The sequence below is a fragment of the Juglans microcarpa x Juglans regia genome, chromosome 2D (assembly GCF_004785595.1).
Source record: "Juglans microcarpa x Juglans regia isolate MS1-56 chromosome 2D, Jm3101_v1.0, whole genome shotgun sequence".
Classification (NCBI taxonomy): Eukaryota; Viridiplantae; Streptophyta; class Magnoliopsida; order Fagales; family Juglandaceae; genus Juglans; species Juglans microcarpa x Juglans regia.
The window spans coordinates 12,551,926-12,573,249 of record NC_054596.1 but is presented as its reverse complement, the minus strand read 5'-3'; positions in this window follow the sequence as shown (position 1 = coordinate 12,573,249).

Here is a 21,324-nt window from a genome sequence, read left to right as displayed (position 1 = left end):
TTTGAAATAAAGTGGGAGTTACATAAACTTGCAGCTGTTTACTTTCCTCACATTTTACGTGCCAAAATGTAATCAACATAGTTAGAAATAAAGTTCATTACAACGATTTATGAAATATAGTTTCATGCACGACACTATTTATTTTATAGTTTTTAAAAAGATATTCAAATTGAAAGTGGAAAAACTTAAAAAAACATATGAAATCATTTGAGTCCAAACATGGTTGAATCTTGGACCATTCTTCAAGTGGGTAGATGTGATGAGATAGACCACAATGGCTCATTTTAATGATGTCCCGGGATTGGGCTGTAATTGAATCGAGTCGAGCCAAGTTGGTCTTTAGATTTTCGAGCTTGGTTCGGCTCAGTTCAAAAAATTTGAGCTTGAAATTTTTATTTAGTATTTTTCGAGCACAGCTCGATGAGCTAGCTAAGCTCCCACCTCGAGCCTGCTTGAATACAAGAAGTATCTCATCTCATCATTATAATTTTTTTAAATTTTCACACAAAATATAATAAACAATTCAACCTTTTAAAATCTCAAAACAATAATAATATTAAAAAAAATAATATTCTAACAATATTTCATTCAAATTTTAAATTTCATCTAAAAACATCTTATCTTATCTCACTATCTAAACCACACCGCTTAACTTGAGTTGTTTATTTTTCAAATAAAATTTAATAGTTAAAAAAATCAGAGAAATTGCACAAAAAAAAAAAAAAAAAAAAATTACAGTTCCAACTTCCAACTATCTGTATTCCATTGATGCGCAAGTGTTTTGGTTTCTTAATGTGTTGTACTCGATGCTTTAATTTGTTGAAGATGGACTACTATTCATATATGGGATGCCATGGTTTACCGACTACATTGATTGCCAAGCAGAGAACTAAATTGAAGAGTATTTTGGTAATTACAGAAACATGTGGTTTGTGAACAGAGGAAAACAAAACAAAAAACAGGACAATGCTTTGATTTTTTATACGATTTTATTAAATTTTTATTTCTCATTTTTTAAAATTCTATAAAACATTTTAATTCAAATTATTTCACTATTATTAATAGATTTTTCATTTCATTTCAACATTCAAACGAGCAATCAATAATATTTGGACTCGAATTGATCACTTTCTTTATCAACGTAATTCTTCAATAAATAAACCAAAAAAATCAGGTTACCTGAAATCCCATTAACAATAACAAACAATTTTGACATGCAACTTTTGTAAAGAACAAAGTTCCTTAAAATGGGTTGGAACTTATTTAAGATCAAAGTTCTGCAATTTTGACAGGAGCATCCCATCCTATATTAATTGAGACCATCCAAAACAGCCCTTGTCTCTCAGCTCTAGTATTAGTACCCCAGCCATAGAAAGATGAGAATTCAACCAAAAACATCTCATTGGTTCTTTTTTTTTTTCTTTTTTTTTTCTACACCCAATTTTGCCTAAAATGTGTGGACGGAGCACACCTTTCCCTGTTCTCCCCTCAAGCATGTTTGCCACAAAAAATAATCTTGAGTTGTATTTTAAAGTTTTTGTTTGCGAAAATGGTAGGATTCATTGACAATATATCTACAAAGAAAAATTTAAGGGTGCCTTTTTATGTTTTTGTATGATTTTGATTTTTTTTTGGAAAAAAAATATTGTGAAAGTGTTGGAGTCAACCAAGTGTTAGAAGATATTTTTTGAGAACGTGAGAGAAATTTAACGGATTCACACATAAATGTAAATTCTTCTTAGCTTTGAATATCCAACAAAAGCCAAAAGATCCAGTACCTCTTTGAGTCCAAGAACCCCACAAAGACACCATATGCTGAAAAAACAAAATAGAGTGCAAAGGGAAGCGAAAGAAAAAGCCCCCTTAAGCAAATCATAGTACCTAATTGAAAAGTGAAGAGAAAAAAAGGAAGCATTTGTAACATTTTTTTTGTTAATGTCTAATCATGATGGATTTTGAAATTCATTGGGTTGGTTTGGATTTTGAGGAATCTCATATCAATATCTAAACACACTCAAACACAAGAGTAATGATACCCCTACTACTTCTTACTACCGGTTTACTACCCAGCCTACATGGCTTTATTTTGTCTTTTCTTTCTTTGGGTCCGCTGCTCTGCCTTCTGAAAGCCTTATGTCCAAGATTTGACTGAGCAGAAAGCCAGAAGCTGTCAGTCCCTCTGAGATTTGAAACTCTCAAAAGCTCTTTTGTTTTCATTTTGAATTTCAAAACCACAAATCTCAAAGTGATGGAAATGGAACTTGGAAGTCCACTACAAAGTGGGGAAGCCGCTATAGAGTAGGACACGAAGTGGGTTGGAGTTTTGTTTTATTATAGGAAAAATTATTATTTAATTAGAGTGGGAAGAGTTCTTATGGCTATCATTTGTTTGATTGATTTAAACTAGTTCGTGTCATGTATGATTGTTATTCTAATTAGAATAGGAGTAGGTTTCCATATATGGTCAAGAGTGCAAGACTACAAATACTAGGGTCTGTAGTTTATTTTCAATCATCAGAAAGAATATAAAACTTGTGATTTGTTCCATACCTAATTGGATCCCAATTTATCACTTGAGTCGTAGTAAAATTCTGGTTCTATTTGTGGTATCAGAGCATGGATACGACGAAGGAATGTCTTGAAAGCTTGGAATACAGTTTGCATGAGGTATGGGAAGGGGCCAAAGACACCAGCTTCAAGAAATGGAAGAAAGTCTGAAGGCAATCAAGGAATTTTAGGAGGCATCACATGAGAAACTTTTCGTCGGCCAGATAAAGACTTTTCAAAGCAGGAAGAAATAGGGTCACACTCACGGATTTCGCATCAAGGAGAAGGAGGACACCAACAATTGCATCCACAATAGTTTAAAATGGACTTTCTGCATTACTCTGATGATGATCCAATGATGTGGGTAAACCGATCAATACAGTTCTTTGAATTTCAAGTCATTGCCGAGGATCATAAGGTGCGATTAGCCTCCTCCACTTAGAAGGTGAGGCGAATGTAAGGTGGCAATGAGTTTAGTGAGTCTACAAGGAGAAAGAAAAGCTCATCACCTAGGATGACTTTGTGCGGGAGATATTTGTGCTGTTTGGACAACCTGAATACGGGAACTTTGATGAAGCATTATCTCAAATTCGTTAAATTGGGTCTCTGTGAGGTTATCAGTGTGAGTTTGAATGCCTAGCAACTAGACTGGTTGGTTGGGCCTCAAAAGGCACTAATAGGCACGCTTTTGGGTGGAGGACGAAATCGCTACGAATGTTCGGATGTTCAAGCCAAAAATAGTGCATGAGACCATTGAATTGGCAAGAATGAGAGACGATTAGTTAAGTTACCAAAGTGAAACTACACACCCAGAATAGAGTCGAACACAGGTTCAAGCAACAGGGGCCCTTCAAGCTATCATTACACCTCTTACAACATGTAACAACTTCACCTGAAGTTCAAAAGACTAGGCTAGGAGGAGATGCAGAAGAAGCGAGAGAAAGGGCTATGTTTCAATTGTGATGAAAGGTTCACACTGGGACACTAGTGTTGGACCCCTCGAGTCTTCCTCCTCGAAACAACGTAAGATGCAAAGTGGGAAGAAAAGAAATAGTTAAAAGGACAGTTTCTATGGTCGCACCTTGAAGACAAGGTTGTTGTGGAATAGAGGAGGAATGATGGAAACGGAACTTGGAAGTCTATTACAAAGTGGGGAAGCTGCAGTGGAGTAGGACACGAAGTGGGTTGAAGTTTTGTTTTATTCTAGGAAGAGTTATTATTTAATTAGAGTAGGAAGAGTTATTATGACTGTCAGTTGTTTTATTGCTTTAAACTAGTTCATGTCAGTTAGAATTGTTATTCTAATTAGAATAGGAGTAGGATTGTTATTTTTATTAGAATAGGAGTAGGTTTTCGTATATGGTTAGGAGTGCATGGCTATAAATACTAGGGTTGTTGTTTATTTTCAATCATAAAAAATAATATTAAACTTGTGGTTTGTTCCAGCCCAAAGTGGATCATAATTTATTACTTTTCATCGTAGTAAGATCCTGGTTCCATCACAGACCCTCCCATTTTCCTTTCATTTTCGCACGTCTCCAATCTTAGACTCTTAACATTTTCGTATCCTCCTCTCCATCGCGGGACGCCCAGGCTGAGCCTCCTCTCCCTGCATAGGAACAATGGCATTGTCAAAGGTGAGACATCCCACATAAGCATTCCTGAACCCCTCTCCCACACTAACTCTCTCTCTCTCTCTCTCTCTCTCTCTCTCTCACACACACACATACACACACACACACAGAAGCACTCATGTCGCGCCCAAGCCGAGCCTCCTCTCCCCTTCGAGTCGCGTCTCCTACAGTGGCCACACCGTTAAAAGGAGCCAACTGGTGTTAATCTTCACTATCTATATATCAATCATGGCTGCAACTCTAACGCAATATTCATAGCCAATGCCTCCCCAATCTTGCGTGTAAACCTGGTGTTATTTACTATATGTCAATCATGGCTATAACTCTAACGCAATATAATTAGCAAATACCTCTCCAAACTTGTTTATAAACTTGGTGTTATTAACTAATTTGATTCATTAAAAAATAAAATAATATGTACACTTAATCATATGAATTGGGTACACTTGTATGACTCGTAAGTCATAAAGACAATGCCTACCTTAGGAACAACCTGCCCAAAATTCTGGCAAAATGCCTTTATACAGCGAAGGCCTTCATTGCAGGTTCTATGCCCAAATGTGCCAAACAAAGCACAATTATAGACATAGGCTTGTCCACCGGCCCCTTCCAACTACATCCTTCGCCTCACAATATATCCAAATGAAATGTTGCTGGAAACAACTCAGGAGTAAAATATATAAAAATTGGTTGGTTAACGTCTAGTACATATCCTAAGCTTGAAGTTAGTTTACATATCCGAAATGGTATTCTCAAAAGACAATCATACATATCAGAAATGGTATTCTTACATAACTGAGCACCACTAAAATGAGCACAAAAATGAGCACCAAAATGAGCACAAACAATAGCAAAAGGAACACCAAAATGAGCACAAAACTCAACATTGAGCACCAGCGTTTACACCAACATCAGCAAACTGATGTAAATAACACAAGCCTACACGTAAATATCACCACAATCAGAAATACAGTAAACTGCAGGAATGTCTCAACTTAATTAAGCTAATAAATTTTAATGTATACCTTTTAAACTATAAGTCAGGAGCACAAACATGAATTTCTTCCAATATAACATCTTCTTGCAAAATGTGGCTAAAGAATGGGTCTACAATCCTAAACCTGCATTGTAATACCCAGTCCCTTTGTTAGCCCAGCCCACGTGCCCATGTTAAAAAAAAAATATGCTGGTTACTCAAGTGATGTTTCACTCTCTCTCTTTCTCTCTCTCTCTCTCTCATAAATCTCCATTAAGATGAAATCATCAACCCTTCAGATTTGTAACGTAGCTCCCTTAATGTCTGGTTATCGGTTTCCTTCCCGAGTTAATGCATGGTATTTTCCTCTATAAATACCCCAACTGAATTTCATTTCAAGTTTTATCATCTCTCTCTTGACTCAAAATCTTTCTCCTATTTTTCTACAACTAGAGCTAGGGGTGTAAAAAAACTAGAAAACCGGTTGAACCAGACTGAACCGATGGGTTTGGTCCAGTTTTTAAGCAGTCTGGTGCGGTACCGATTCTTAAGAACCAAAACTGGTCCTAAACCGGTATGATATCGATTTTCATATTTTGAAAACCGGTTTAAACCGAACCGGATCGGTATATATTTTTACAGTTTTTTATATTATATTATATATATATATTATATGCTAAATTGCTAATTAATATAACAAGAAATTCTAATTTCATTATTCAAGTCTATTAATCTTATAACATAAGATTAATATAACATGTGATATAACATAAAGTTAATTTTATACTTTTTACTATAAAAGTTAATTTTATACTTTTTAATATAACATGATATAACATATAAATTTTAATTTTATAATATAAAATTAATATAACATAAAATTTTAATCTTAAACATAAACATTAATATTAAGTTATTAATATAAAATTAATTTTGATATATATATATATCAATGATAAATACATTTTTGATATAATAAATTATAATATATATTCTTTTTGTAAATACATTTTTACACATTTGATCATATATAATCATATAAAGAGTCTAGAACTTATATAGACTATAGTTAAATTTAATATTATACTAATATGTGTTAATTATTATAAAATAATATACTTATACTATAATAAAAATGGACTAATAGTTTAGTATATATAAACATTATATTATTACTAATATAGATAACCCGTAAAATCGAAAAAATCGGACCGGACCGGACTGGACCGAAACTGAAAAAATAGGATGTTCCGGTTTCGATAGCGAATCGGTCCGGTATCAATTCTTAAAATTTCAAAACCGGTGTATTCCGGTTTAGTTTTAAAAAATGTACAAAATTAGACCGAACCAGACCGGTCACACCCCTAATTGGAACGATTTCAGTAAGCCCCTTTAATTTAATTTCTGTTACTATGTATTTACTTTTGTTTTGTTAAGACATACTGAGTATTGTATGAGTTTCTTTTAGTTGTTTCGATTATTGCAAGACTAAATCTGTTTGAATGAAAATTTTAGCATTCATTTTAGCGTGCTATAGTTACTGGGACCTTAAGAGTACCTATCGAGATTTCTTGGGCGACTTGTTGATTGTCAAGGATAAGTTTTATTATGCAAGAATAGATTAAATAAATTGGCAATGTTGCTAGCCTATATTTTTTTTGGAAGAGACTAACTAAAATGTAGATCTTGTATTCTTACTGATGGAGGTTTTTTCTTTTGCCCTTTTGGTTTTGAAATAGGAAATCAATGTTGTTTTCTGTTGGAGGAGCTTTCTAAGATCTTATGCTGATGATGATTCTTATTTTTTTTTTTTTACCTTGCTTCGAATTTGGTTTTTACGTTCGGTTTGATTTTAGAGCAAGTTTGTGGTTTACGTTTTGTTTGCATCATTTATTTAGGTCTTGAGTAATACGAAGATCTTTGTCAAGTGGTAATTTGGGCATCGAGATAAGCAGGTTTAATTAATCTGGCATTTTTATTAGAAGTTTCTAAACTCTTTATTTTTAATTAAGCATGTACAGAGTCCAGAAAATTATTTTGCATTGCATAAAAATGTTAGAACATCCCAAAATAAATTATTGTATCATGAAATGTGTGACTTAATTGAGCCTCAACTTTTATGTAATTAGTCATGGCATATTTATAGAAACTTTATGTGCATTTAGTTAAGTGAAATGATATATGGATTATATGATAGTACGGTACCGTTTCTAAATTTTTTTTGGGAGGATAGCTATACTTTGAGAATTAGGTGGTAGGGGGGAAAGGTGTGGCTGTTGTGGCAAGACGACTTTGACATTAATATTGCTGATATATCAGATCAATTTTTGATGGGTTGTTTTGAGTATCCGAATCAGAAGTTGTATTTACTTTTGTTTACGCTAAATGCAATTATCTAGAGAGGGATCTTTGGCATGCTCTGGAGGATCATGACAGTGATGTTCTGTGGCTTGTTGTGGGTGACTTCAATATTATTAGAGAAGATGGTGAAAGAATTGGTGGTAATCTAAGGTCATTGGTGGCCATGGAGGATTTTAATAATTGTTTAAATTCTTGTGGTCTCCTAGAGCTTTCGGTGAGGGGTTAAAGATTTTCATGGTGTAATGGCCAAACGGGTGGTGCTAGAAGCTGGGCTCGATTGGATCAAGCGGTTATGAATGACTGTTTCCTATGTTGCTTCCCTTCGGCATCCCTGGAATATTTATCTTGGAAGACTTTGGATCACAGGCCTATGCTTATTAGGGGCTCGATGATGGAGGAGAAATATGGTCCCGGTCCTTTCTGTTTTTAAAATATGTGGATTAATCATTCTTCTTTTCAGGCGTGTGTGGCTGCGATTTGAAGGGAGCCGGTGGTGGAAAGGGGATTGTTTAGACGTGCGGCAAAGCTGAAAAATTTGAAGGTAGTGTTGCGAACATGGAATAAAAATGTGTTTGGTCATGTTAGTAACACTATCTCGGAGTTGGAGGAAAAAATTGAGAAGATGGAGCTTCAACTTCAAGGAGGATACCAAAAAGAATTGGAGATGGAGCTGTTGGTGTCAAAGGCTGAATTGTCTTACTGGGAGCAAAATGAAGAGGCTTGTTTGGCACAAATGGCAAAAAAGAAATGGCTTGATGAAGGTGACCAAAACTCAAAGTTTTTTCATGATGTTGCTAACATAAGAAAACAGAAGACGATTATTTCATCCATGACTCTAGTGGATGGGAGTGGAGCTGCGTTCGCTGGAGGAGGACCATGTGGGTGCTATTCAATATTTCCAAAATTTTTTGGGTGAGAGGAATGCTTCTTCGTAGGTGGTTTTGTTGCGGATAATTGACAAGGTTATTTCCTTGGAAGATAATGAGGAGCTTTGTCGGGTGCCATCAAAAGAGGAGGTTAAAGAGGCTCTTGTATCTATCCCGAGGTGAGCAGTCCTAGGCCTGACGGTTTTGGCTCGTCTTTTTATTTATCTTGTTGGGAGATTGTTAAGGAAGATGTAGTAGAGGCAGCAAGGGATTTTTTTTTCCTGGGAGTGAATTGCCGAGATTTTATTCATCTTCTTTTATTGTTTTAATTCCTAAAGTGTAGGAGCCGAAGAGTTTTGACAAGTTTCGACCAATCAGTTTATGCTCCTTGGCCTATAAGATTTTTTCAAAGATCTTAGTAAGGAGAATGACTTCATTTCTTTCTCGGATTATTTCTCATGAGCAAGGTGCTTTTGTTCTGGGGAGGAGTATTTTTGACAATATTTATTTGGCTTAGGAGATGGTGAAATCTATTAATAAGAAGAATATTGGTGGCAATGTTTTGATGAAAATTGATATGGCTAAAACGTATGATCGGGTGGACTGAAATTTGCTTTTACTTGTTTTGGCAGAGTTTGGGTTCTCAGAAAAATTTTGCGGCTTGATTAAGGTTTGCATTCAATCTCCTTGGTTCTCTATTATGATGAATGAGACCTATAAGGGCTTCTTCAAACCATTGCGAGGATTGAGACAGAGAAATCCTTTATCGCCGTATTTGTTAATTATTATGGAAGAGATTCTTTCTCGTTTATTGAAGAAGGAGTTTGACTAGGGGAGAATTGGGAGTTTTTCCCATCCTTGGGGGTACCTTTAAGTTCACATTTGTTGTATGCAGATGATTTATTGATTTTTACTAATGGTGAGAGAAAGTCCTTGAAGGCGCTACTGGATACTTTGAATATATATGAGCTATGGTCTGGGAAAAAAATCAGTAAAGAACAGTCGGCATTATTTTTTTCTGAGAAAATTCAGTTTGCAAGAAGATTGTCTCTACTTCGGCTTACGGGTTTTGTTGAGGGGAAGTTTCCAACTTGTTATTTAGGTGCGCCGCTTGCTGTTGGGAGGTTGAATGCAAGAATGTTGGAGCCGCTAGATATGAAATTTCAAAATAAAGATGCCGGTTGGAAGTTTAAGTTGTTATCTCAAGGTGGGATGTTGATTCTTCTCAAGCATGTACTAGCGAGTATGGCGACTCGCATGTGGTTTTAAATATCCCGAAGCTTGTTTTGAAAAAATTAAACTCTATTTTAGCTTCATTTTTTTGGGGTGAGGATCATGGTAGGAAGAAAAGAAAATGGAGAGCGTGGTCGAAATTGTGTAAGCCAGTCCTAGAAGGGGGATTGGTGTTAGAGATTTTTCTGAGATTCAGAGAACGTTACTTATGAAATTTGCTTGGCGGTTGCTGTTGATAAATAATTTGTGGACTCGATTTTTTAAAGCTAAGTATTTAAAGGGGAAGCATTTTCTGGAATCTAAAGTTTGAAGCTCAGACTCCATGTTTTGGAAATCCATTAGTATGGTGATGACAAAGGTTATGGATAATATGTAGGTTAAAGTTCGGGAGGGAGCTGTTTCCTTTTGGTTCTATAGATGGATTGTGTGGGGGCCCCTTGCGGTTAGTGTGCCGAATGTTATTCAGCCTAGGCTGGAAGTGAGGGATTGTTGGGTGGATGATAGGTGGGATAGGGAGTTGTTGAATAATCTGGTTGATGCTAAAGAGGTAGATGGAATTATTTCTGAAATTCCAAGTGGAAGACTAGGATGTGATATCTGTATTTGACATCCTTGCGTGGAAGGATGTTTTTCGACTAAAACGGCTTGGGAAGTAACTCGTATTAAGTGGCCTTAGCTAGAAGGGATGGATTGGATCTGGTGTAACCTACTTCCGAAGAAGATGTTTGTTTGTATGTGGAAGGCTAGATTTAATTGTCTCCCAGTTGAGAAAAGGATTCAGTCGGTGGGTATCCCTTTAGCTTCTCGTTGTTTTTGCTGCTCAAATGGTAGTGAGGTGGATCGGGACCACGTCTTATGCACGGGAGATGTCGCGGAAAAGGTATGACATAAAGCTTCTATCACACTGGGTGTTCAGTGTATGAACTTCAACTCGTGGTGGGAGCGATGCTGCTGCTTGTTTGGGTGTGCAAAAAAATCATCCCAGTGAGGCATGTTGATCGGTTTAATTCCATCTTTGATTTCTTGGACGTTATGGCAGTGGAGATGTACAACAAAAATGCAGGAAAGGTATGATAAGATGGATACAATTTGGATGTCGATTAAATTTTGGTTGCAGATTTTTTCTAGCAGGTCGTTGAAGGTTAGATCTCTATTTCACATGGATCATTGTGTTCTTGCTGAATTAGAAATTCCTATGAGGGAAATTCTAGTAAAGAGGTTGAAGTTAGTTGTATGGTCTAAACAGAGAGATGGTTGGGTGAAATTAAATGTGGATGGATCTTGTAGGGGTAATCCAGGTAGTTGTGATGGAGGTGGGGTTCTAAGGGATAATAGAGGAAAAGTTTTGGTAGCCTTTTCTACCAAGTTCGGATTTGGGACTAATAATGAAGCAGAAATTAGGGCGCTCATTTGGGGTTTATCGCTTTGTAGGGAGTTGGGTTTGCAAAATATTATGATTGAATGTGATTCAGCTTTGGCGATTCATTGGATTCGGAAGAAGTCTTGCATGGTTTGGTATTTATGGGATTATTGAGATGAATTTGTGCTAGTGAGTTCTGGTTTTAATTACACAGTAGCTCATCAATTTAAGGAGGGGAATAAAGTGGCGGACTTTTTAGCAAGACAGAGAGAGGAGGGGTTAAACTATATACATAGGAACTCTAATGACTTGCCCCTTCGTGCTAAAGGTCTGCTCTGTGTGGATTTTCTTTGTTTGCCTAGCTTCAGGCCGTGACTATGGTAAATTTATGGTTTATTGTTTATTTGGTTAGTTATTGTATATGTGGTCTATTAAAGATTTTTTCTTGATGCATGGGATTATTTTTTTATTATTATTTGTAAAGCCCAAGTATCCTACTTGTTACTACGGTTTTGTTCCGCCATAAGTGAAGGTTATCAATAAAATTGGGTTCTGTCTTTTTTTTTTTAAAAAAAAAAAAAAGTTTTATTCAACTTTTTTTCTCTTCTTTTCTAAATCCCTTAAAACACATGAACTCAAACCATTTTACGACTATTCACAAACTATTTCACTACTTCATAAATAATTTTACTACTGTTCATAGATTTTTTATTATCTGATCCCATCTGACTACATCCAAACGAGGTCTTCGTCATTAAGATTGGGGGTTACATTGGTTTAATTATTGGTCATTGAGTGCATATTAAAGGGCTGGTTTGGATTCGAAGATGAGACGAGATAGTTTTATATGAAAGATGAAAAAAATATTGTTAGAATATTATTTTTTAATATTATTATTGTTTTGAGATTTGAAAATTTTGAATTGAGATTTGAAAAAGTTAAATTATTTATTATATTTTGTGTGAGAATTGGAAAAAGTTGAAATAATGAAATAAAATGAGATGAGATGAAATACTTTTCGAATCCAAACGAGACCCAAAGGTGTTTCAATTTTTATTTTTAATCAAAATTATTAGTCGCTGCTTAATTAGTTCTATTTTATTGACATTACCGGTTTTTTCAATGTCCAACCAAGCCTAGAAGTTTGAACATATACTGTAATTTTTGGAGTTAGGCTTGAACATATAATTTTTTCAGATTATTTTTTAATCTAAACAAGGCCCGAATCTTCTTTAGTTTTCTTTCACTGAAATTTAAGGAGCTAGGCTGGAACATATACTGTATATATTTTGGGATTCAAGTGGTGTAACCGGAAAAAAAAAACGTTCAGTTTTTAAAAAGGTAGTACGAGAAATGCTTGAAAAAAAACTCCATGTTTAGAATATGAAAAAGAATTCTATATATATTGTTGAAAAACCAAGTCTATCTTAATATCTGCTTCAGTGCTTTTTTTTTTTCCAACGTATAAGAGAATTACTACCGCCACAAAGATATCCTATAAATGTAAAATTATAAACTGATATAACTTGATATAGTAAACTATATTATAAAATAGATTTAACATTTCATTTTACATGGCCTCTTTAAAATATAAAACTTTTATTTATAAAAAAAAATGTATCATATAAAATCATATTAATTTATAATTTTACTTTTATAAAATTTCTTTGTGTCTAAAATATTTCTTTGCGTATAAGTCATTCCCATCCCCTCAATAGAGGCATTTTAGCCAAAATTTACCTCCGTCGGGCTGTGTATTTTGAGGACCAAATTTTATAACCTTGCTATGGTAACTCGTCAAATTTAGAGAGTTATTGTAGTTTTTCCTAAAAAACTAATTACTTTATTATTATTTATTATTTATTATTTTATTTGCTTCTTTTAATTAATGTTTTTTTCCTACATATATATGTGATAATAATTGTTTTGTCTTTTCCTATTTTATAACTTAATTTTTCTACTGTTTTTATCTTTTTATCAATATTGTTACATTGTTAGCATCATTTAAAAATGAGTTTTTATCAACTTTTCCAATTTACGATGTGAGAGATTCATTGTATTAAAATATTATGTCACTGTACAAGACTGAAAAGTCTTATTTATACATTTGATATTCACCGACTTTAACTAAAGAATAAAATAATCATATACGTGTAAAGAATCTAATACTCCTCCTCAAGATGGACTATATATATTTAATAGTCCTATCTTGCCAATGAGATGGTTAAACTGGTACAACCCGAGAGATTTTGTCAAGATATCAGCAATTTGACAACCTGTCTTAACATGAAATAGCTTGATAACACCAGCTTGCATCTTCTCCCTCACAAGATGAAAATCTATCTCAATATGTTTTGCTCTCTCATGGTATACCGGATTGGAAGCTATGTGGATAGCAGCTTGTGAATCACAGTACATCAAAGTTGGCTGTGAGTGTGAAATTCCAAAATCTGCTAACAAGTTTTTCAGCTAAAGTATTTCACAAACCCCAGCTGTCATTGCCCTGTATTCTGACTCATCCGAAGACCTAGAAATTGTTTGTTGCTTCTTTGACATAAAACTGACCAAATTATCCCCCAAAAACACTGTGTAACCAGTGACAGATTTCCTAGTATCTAGGCATGCTGCCCAATCTGAATCTTTGTATACTTTGAGCTAGAAATCAGTGGAAGCAGATGAGAAAAATAATCCCAAACCAATTGTGGCTTTGACATATTGAACCACCCTATTTGCAGCTGCCATGTGTGGTACCCGAGGCCTATGCATGAATTGGCTTAATCTTTGCACTAAGAAGCCAATATCTGGCTTTGTAATGGTTAGGTAAATCAGCCTACCAAATAATCTCCTAAATTGAGAAGGATCTTTTAACTCATCCCCACTTTCAACATTCAAAATCAAATTTTGTTCCATGGGTGAAGGTGCTGGTTTACAACCAGCCAAGCCACAATCTTCAATAATTTCTAGAAAAATATTTTCTCTGACAGAGGTGAATTCCCTTAGCAGACTTGGCTGCTTCAAGGCCTAAGAAGTACTTCAAAGGACCTAGGTCTTTCATCTTAAAATGGCTGTTCAGATATGACTTCAAGGCTTCTACAGCAGTAGCATTATTACTCGAGACTAAAATATCATCTACATACACAAGAAGAAAGATAATTGAAGTACCCCCTTGCTTGCTGAAAAATGAATAGTCTGATCTTGATTGAGTAAACCCATTGAGCAACAAAGTCGAGGAGAATTTCACAAACCATTGCCTTGATGCTTGTTTCAAGTCATACAAGGATTTCTTAAGTTTGCATACAAGTTTTGACTCCCCCTTGTTGCCAAAACCAGAGGGCAATGACATGTAAACCTCTTCTTGAAGCTCACCATTCAAGAAGACATTGTTTACATCTAGATAGAAAATTGGCCACTGTTTGGCAGCAGTGATTGATAAGAAAATTCTCACAGTAGTGAGTTTGGCTACTGGACTAAAAGTCTCATAGTAGTCATGTCCTTCCAATTGAGTGTATCCCTTGGCTACTAACCTAGCCTTACATCTTTCCACACTCCCATCAGATTTCAGCTTTAATTTGTACACCCATTTACATCCAACTGGACGTTTACCAAGAGGTAAAGGGACTAAATCCCAAGTGCCGTTCTGTTCTAAAGCTGAGATTTCAGCTTGCATAGCTTTTCTCCATTCATGATACTTGACAGCTTGAGAATATGATTTAGGCTCAACAAGGGTAGAGGTAGTGAGAACAAAAGATTTATGAGATGAAGATAGTTTATCATATGTCAAATACCTGCTGATTGGGTGAGAAATATGTGAGGAAGTAAGACCAGCAACCTGTTGATCAGTGGGAGAAGAGGAATGCAAAGCAGCAACTTGTTGATAGTGATAGGAATGAAGGTATGAAGGAGGATTTCGAGTCCTAGATGACCTTCTAAGAGAAGGAGCTGAGGGAGCTAATATAGGATTGGAATTAATATTACTGATCTTAGTTTGTTGAGGAGCAGTAATATTAAAATCAGAATTAGGAGCAGGATTGGGTAGAGGACCAAGAGAAGGATTTTGAGTATTATGTGAAAACGGCAAATCTGTAGCACAGGGTGGTGTTGAAGAAGAAGATTCAAAAGGAAATACTTCTTCATGGAATGCTACATCTCTAGAGATATAGCAAGTCTGAGTTTCGAAGTTTAACAGCTTGTAACCCTTAACACCAGAAGGCTAACCTAGAAAAACAGACTTTACAACTCTAGGAGAGAATTTAGAACGAGCATGAGAGAGTGTAGAACCAAAACATAAACATCCAAACACCCTAAGATGAGTATAAGATAGTATTTTGTGATACAAAAGCTCATAAGGTCTTATTCAAAAGAATAGGACTCGGAATTCTGTTAATCAAATAAACAGAAGTAAGGATGCTATCTCCCCAATAACAAAGAGGAAGTTTAGCATGAAAAAGAATGGATCTTGCCACATTAAGGATATGTTGGTGTTTACGCTCCACAACAGAATTTTGTTGTGGAGTTGCAACACAACTCAGTTGGTGGAAGACTCCCTTGGAAGCAAAAAAAGATTTTAAAGCAAATTCAGGACCATTATCAAACCTAAGTGCTTTGATTTTGAGATTGAATTGTGTTTCAACATGAAGAAAGAAATTTTGTAGCAAAGATGCAACTTCAGACTTAGATTTCATTAGATATACCCATGTAGCCCGAGAATAATCATCGACTCTAGTGAGAAAATATCTAAAACCATCATAAGTAGAAGTTGTCATTGGTCCCCAAATATCACAATGTATCAAATCAAATGATGCATTACATTTATGATTACCAATAGGAAAAGATAATCGCTTCTGTTTTGCAATTGGACAAGTGGTACAAGTATCAAATTTGGAATGCAAAACAAGAATAAACTGTTGTAAAGAATGCAGTCTAGAAGAAGATGGATGACCTAATCTAAAGTGCTATAAGGCTACATTAGATTGAATTGAAAAACAAGATGTAGGAGTAGAAGATTTCCTGAAAATAGTAGATGGCTGAGGAAAAGTTAACCTGTAGAGGCCATCTTGCATTTCACCCATCCCAATCATCTTCGTGGTTACTAGGTCCTGCAAGAAACAATGATGAGGTTTAAGGATCAAACAACATTGTGATGTTTGAGTAATTTTGCTGACTAACAGGAGATTGAAAGTAAAACTAGGTACACATAAAACATTGGTGAGAATAAGAGAGGAACTTAAAGCAACATCATCAATATGTGTAACCTGAGCAAATGTACCATTAGGTAATTTGACTGAATGAGAGACAGTAGCAGGCTTGCTGGTATAGAAACATGGAGAATAAACCATATGTTCTGATGCACTACTGCCAATTATCCAAAAATTCGAGTGAAATGAATTAACAGAGGCACAAACAGAGTTAGATTTACCTGAAAAATTAGGAATTAAAGCCATGTTCACCGAGGGAGGTAGAAAGGAAGCAGCTGGTTTGAGTAAGGCTAGTAATTGTTGACACTGATCTGCAGTAAGTGGCAAGAAAGATGAATCAGTGTTTTGAACAACATTGGCAGAGGCATTGACACCTTTAGGCTTATCTCAAAATTTATAGTTAGGAGGATATCCATGGATTTTGTAGCACTTGTCAACTGTATGGCCAGAAATGCCACAGTGACTACAGGTGACCTTGCTACGGGTAGAAGATTTGAAATTCCTAACTACAATGTCTGGCTTGGCAGCTAAAGCAACAAACTCAACAAATATAAAAGGAGTATGCCTCTGACTAACTAGTCTTTGGCGTTCTTCTAGTATAACAAGACTAAAAGCTTTGTTAATAGATGGCAGAGGTTCCATCATTAAGATCTGGCCTCTCACGGCATCAAATGCATCAGTAAGCCCCATGAGAAATGTCATCACATAACTCTGGTGATGATATGCAGCAAAGGTCTTGGATGAATTACATGTACATCCTTGATGGATGCATACTGGTAATGGTTGGTAATTTAACAATTCATCCCAAAGTACCTTCAATTCAGTGAAGTAAGTACTTACATCTCTTTGATCCTGTCGTAGAGTAGAGATGGCAGTCTGCAACTCAAAAAGACAAGGCCCGTTCCCCTGAGAAAATCTCTCCTTCAATTCGAGCCACATTGCACGAGAAGAGTCAACATAAATGACACTTTGGGTGATTTTAGGGGACAAGGAATTGAGAAGCTAGGAGAGGACAATAGTGTCGCATTCGCTCCACGGAGAAAACAGAGAGTCAGTTTTAGCAGGAGGATCAAGAGATCCATCAATAAAACCTAACTTGTTTCTCGCCTTCAAAGAAAGAAATGTAGATCGGCTCCAGGAATGATAATTGCTTGTGTGGAGCTTCTCACTGACGAGGAGCACACTAGGATGATCTACAGTCGTTAGATAATAAAGACTGCGAGGATTGGCTTCGACATGAACAACGGAAGAGGAAGAAGAGGAAGAAGAGGATGAAACGTTCTCAGACATGATTCTAGGATTTGCGATTTAGGCAAAACAATGAAATCGAAAAATGAAATCTGCGAACTCGAAATTAGATGTGAGAATCAGAGGATGATGAGATCGCGAAGGAGATGAAATCGCGAAATGGAAGACTCTGGAAAGCAAGGGTAATTGCGGAAGAATAAAAGCTCTGATGCCATATCAAGCTTTCCAATTTACAATGTGAGAGATTCATTGTATTAAAATATTATGTCACTGTACAAGACTGAAAAGTCTTATTTATACATTTGATATTCAACGACTTTAACTAAAGAATAAAATAATCATACACGTGTAAAGAATCTAATAAGTTTAACTAAAGAATCATATCGTTTGTGGGAAATATATAATATAGAATTTTTAAAAAATAGTAGTTAGAGATAAATAGTTAAAAACATGAAGAAAACAAATAACTCTTGCATGTTTGAGAAAAGTTGAGAAGAAAGGAGTTTTTTTTTTTTTTTTTAAAGAGAAGGTAGCCGTAGTGGCCCCATCCAAAGTTTAATTATAAGACCTCACTTATGATGGAGGAAAACCGTGGTAACAACAAAACACTTGGGGGTTTACAAGATATAGCTTTATAAACTAACCCAAACCAAAAAACCAAAATAACAAAACAAACTTCTAACAAGCCTAATAGCAGCACCCCTTTAATCAAATCTTATATATGGAAGGCCTAGTTTATCAGTTCTAATCAGACCCTTTAGTAAAGAAGGGACCATATTCAAAGACTCCCAAATAGCAGCACGATCCTCAGACGCCATCTTTGCCAAGAAATCTGCAGGGCTATTTCCTTGCCTATAAACATGTCGAATGGTGAAGTTTATGTTCCTAAGTAAGTCCATGAGCTCAATCCAATAATCTTCAAGATACCAAATGGGGCAATTAGAAGGTAAAATCCAGTTTACAACAACCATAGAATCCATATCTATTTCCACATTTCTGAAGTCCAATCTGCTCAGGTGTCTAACTCCATGCAACAGGGACATGAATTCAGCATAGTTGTTAGTGCCAAAATCAAGAGGGATGGAAAAAGCTAGTACCAGATTTCCTAATGAATCACGTATAATACCACCAGCACCAGCTTTCCTCAAGGTCTCTCAACTGCTCCCATCAATATTTAGCTTTACCCAACTTCCCCTTGGGCAGTTCCAACACACTACTTGAAATGGTCTGCTCCTCTTCCACATGTAAGGAATATTTAAATTTGCCAACAAAGTTTCATCACATCGAGATAAAGGCTTTGATACCTTTAATTTTCCACTTAGTTTAGCTAGCCAAAATTTGATGCTCCTCCAAATATCCTCCACCGACTCCCCCTTTCCTTCCATACAAGCGCGACAGCCTGCGGATCTAGAGCCTCCAAGTTACAATAGAGGGGATAAGACCCATAAGTTGACCCCTGATAGATGACATGGAGGCTTTGGTAAACCAAGCAGATATAGTTTCCATCCATGTACTATGTTGGTGTCGAAGTAAGCCCACTTGCATGGCACATCTCTTCCAAATAGCCCTCGTCACTTCACCCCTTACCAAAACATGGTTCATATCCTCATATTCTCCTTGTGAACAACAGTTGCATTTGGAAGCAATAGGAATGCCCACACTCCAAATTTTGTCATCCACAATAAGAGCATTATTACTACTTTTCCACATAGTAGTAGCCATATTTTTTGGGAGACACGGATGCCATATCCAATTAGCCCATCTGGTCTTTGGAGCTTTAACCCGAGTAACCTCCCAAGCACTCTTAGAAGAGAAATTACCGTCATCCTTCGCCCTCCATATTAGTCGGTCTGCCTCATCTCTCGGTTTACGGAAGGTAGAAGAAATTTCTTGCGCCTTTTGACAACCCACCAGCTGAATAAGAATGTCCATATCCCAACCACTTGTCCTGCAATAGTCTTTCACTTTTATGTCTGGTGAAGTAATAGGAAATGAAGCCGCAAGAGGGTAATCCCCAATCCATTTATCCAGTCAAAAGGAGATATCACCTCTCCTTGGTTTCCATATGGAATGATCAATGACCTCCGGTAGATTCCTCATCACCATCTTCCAAAATCTAGATCCTTTGTTGGGGTTAACAGTAGAGATGTGATTCTGCTTTACATATTTGGCCTTGAAAAATCTGGACCAAAGAGACTCTACCCTTAAAAAAAATCATGAACACCATCCACCACATCCGTACCAACCATCAGGGCCCGGACTACTATCCGTAGGAATTGAAAACAAAGCTTGTTTTACCTCTTGGATTGAAGGAAGTTCTAGAAGAGCCACATTGTCGTCCACATGAATGACTTGATCAATAAGAGAAGTTAGATTCGGTAAAGGCGAACAATGATTAGGGGCCAAGAAATTCTGAAAATAAGTAATAGCACCCGAATGAACCTCCTCCGGAGTTTTCAGCCATTCATTCTAACTTATTTTCATCTGCCCCACCACTCTATGATTTTTTGAAGCCATGGCCTTAAAGAATTTCGAGCTTGCTTTTCCTGATTTAAGCCATTCTTGCTTTGCTTGTTGAGCCAGACAGATTTCTTCTCTACTATTCCACATATCCAGTTCAACTTTGGTAGTTAAGAGGTCCAACTCTGCATCCTCAGAAACACCCATCTGCAATTGTTCCTCCAATGCATGCACCCTTTCCTCCAATTGTTGAATGTGCAACCCAGTCCAACCGAACACATTTCGATTCCAGCCACGGAGAGCCCCTTTCTATTTTTTCATTTTTCTCGCCAAGCAAACCATCCCACCACCACCTTGCTCCTCCTTCCATACATTAGTGACAAGATCTGGAAAAGTTTTATGTGTTGTCCACATTTGCCATTGCTATTGCTTCTATCCAGTCCGGGGTATAGATCATATAATTTGCCATTGCTTCTATATTTTTTAAATAAGTAAGAACCTTTTATTACGACTCGTTTAATCATAATTGAAAAAAATATTGACCACACATTATTAATTTAATTTTTTAAAATAACTGAAATATGGTAACATATTCTAATAATGATGTTTTAGAATTTTTTTTCAAAATTAAAAGAATATTAGAAGAACGGCTTTTTAGAATAAAATATTTTTAATATCATATTTACTTATTTCTTTACTAAATTAATAAGAGAAAATATATTTATAATCGTGAATTATACAACTGCCGCGTAATTGTTTTGAAAAAATGAATAAAATATGAGATCTACATGAAAAAAAATTAATTTTTTAATAATAAATTTCACTCCTTTTCAAAATAATTACGCAACGTTTATCCACTTAACGATTTTACCTAGAATTACCCAATTAATAATGTCTCATTCTGAATCCGTCAACGGTCCTGCGTAAATGAACCCACAAGTTACAACGTAGTCCTCAAAGTTTGTTATGACTTGTCTCGGTAGACTCGTAATAGTCGCCGTTGAAATTAGAGGAATCAACTATTTGTAAATTTTGATCTTGGAATTTATTTTTAGAGATCGTTTGAGCACTTGAATATTTCGTAATATTTGTGAATAATAATAAAATAATTAATAAATAATCGTAAAATAATTTAAATTGACTTATTTTATTAAATTTTGAAAAATTGCCAAACTATTCACAAATTAGTCTATTATTATCTATAAAAATTTCATCTCATTGCATTACTCAGGCCTTAGTTTCATTACCCCTTATTATTTGCATTGAAATTTGAATGGTAGATGATCAACTTTTTGCTGGGTCTTCCAACGAATTTATGACCATGCACTCCTAAATTACCCCCGGCCGGCACCGAATGGGGGACCAAATGTATTGAATAGTCAAAGGCAGTAGTTTCATGTTTTCAAAAAAATATTGACCATACATTATTATTAATTTAATTTTT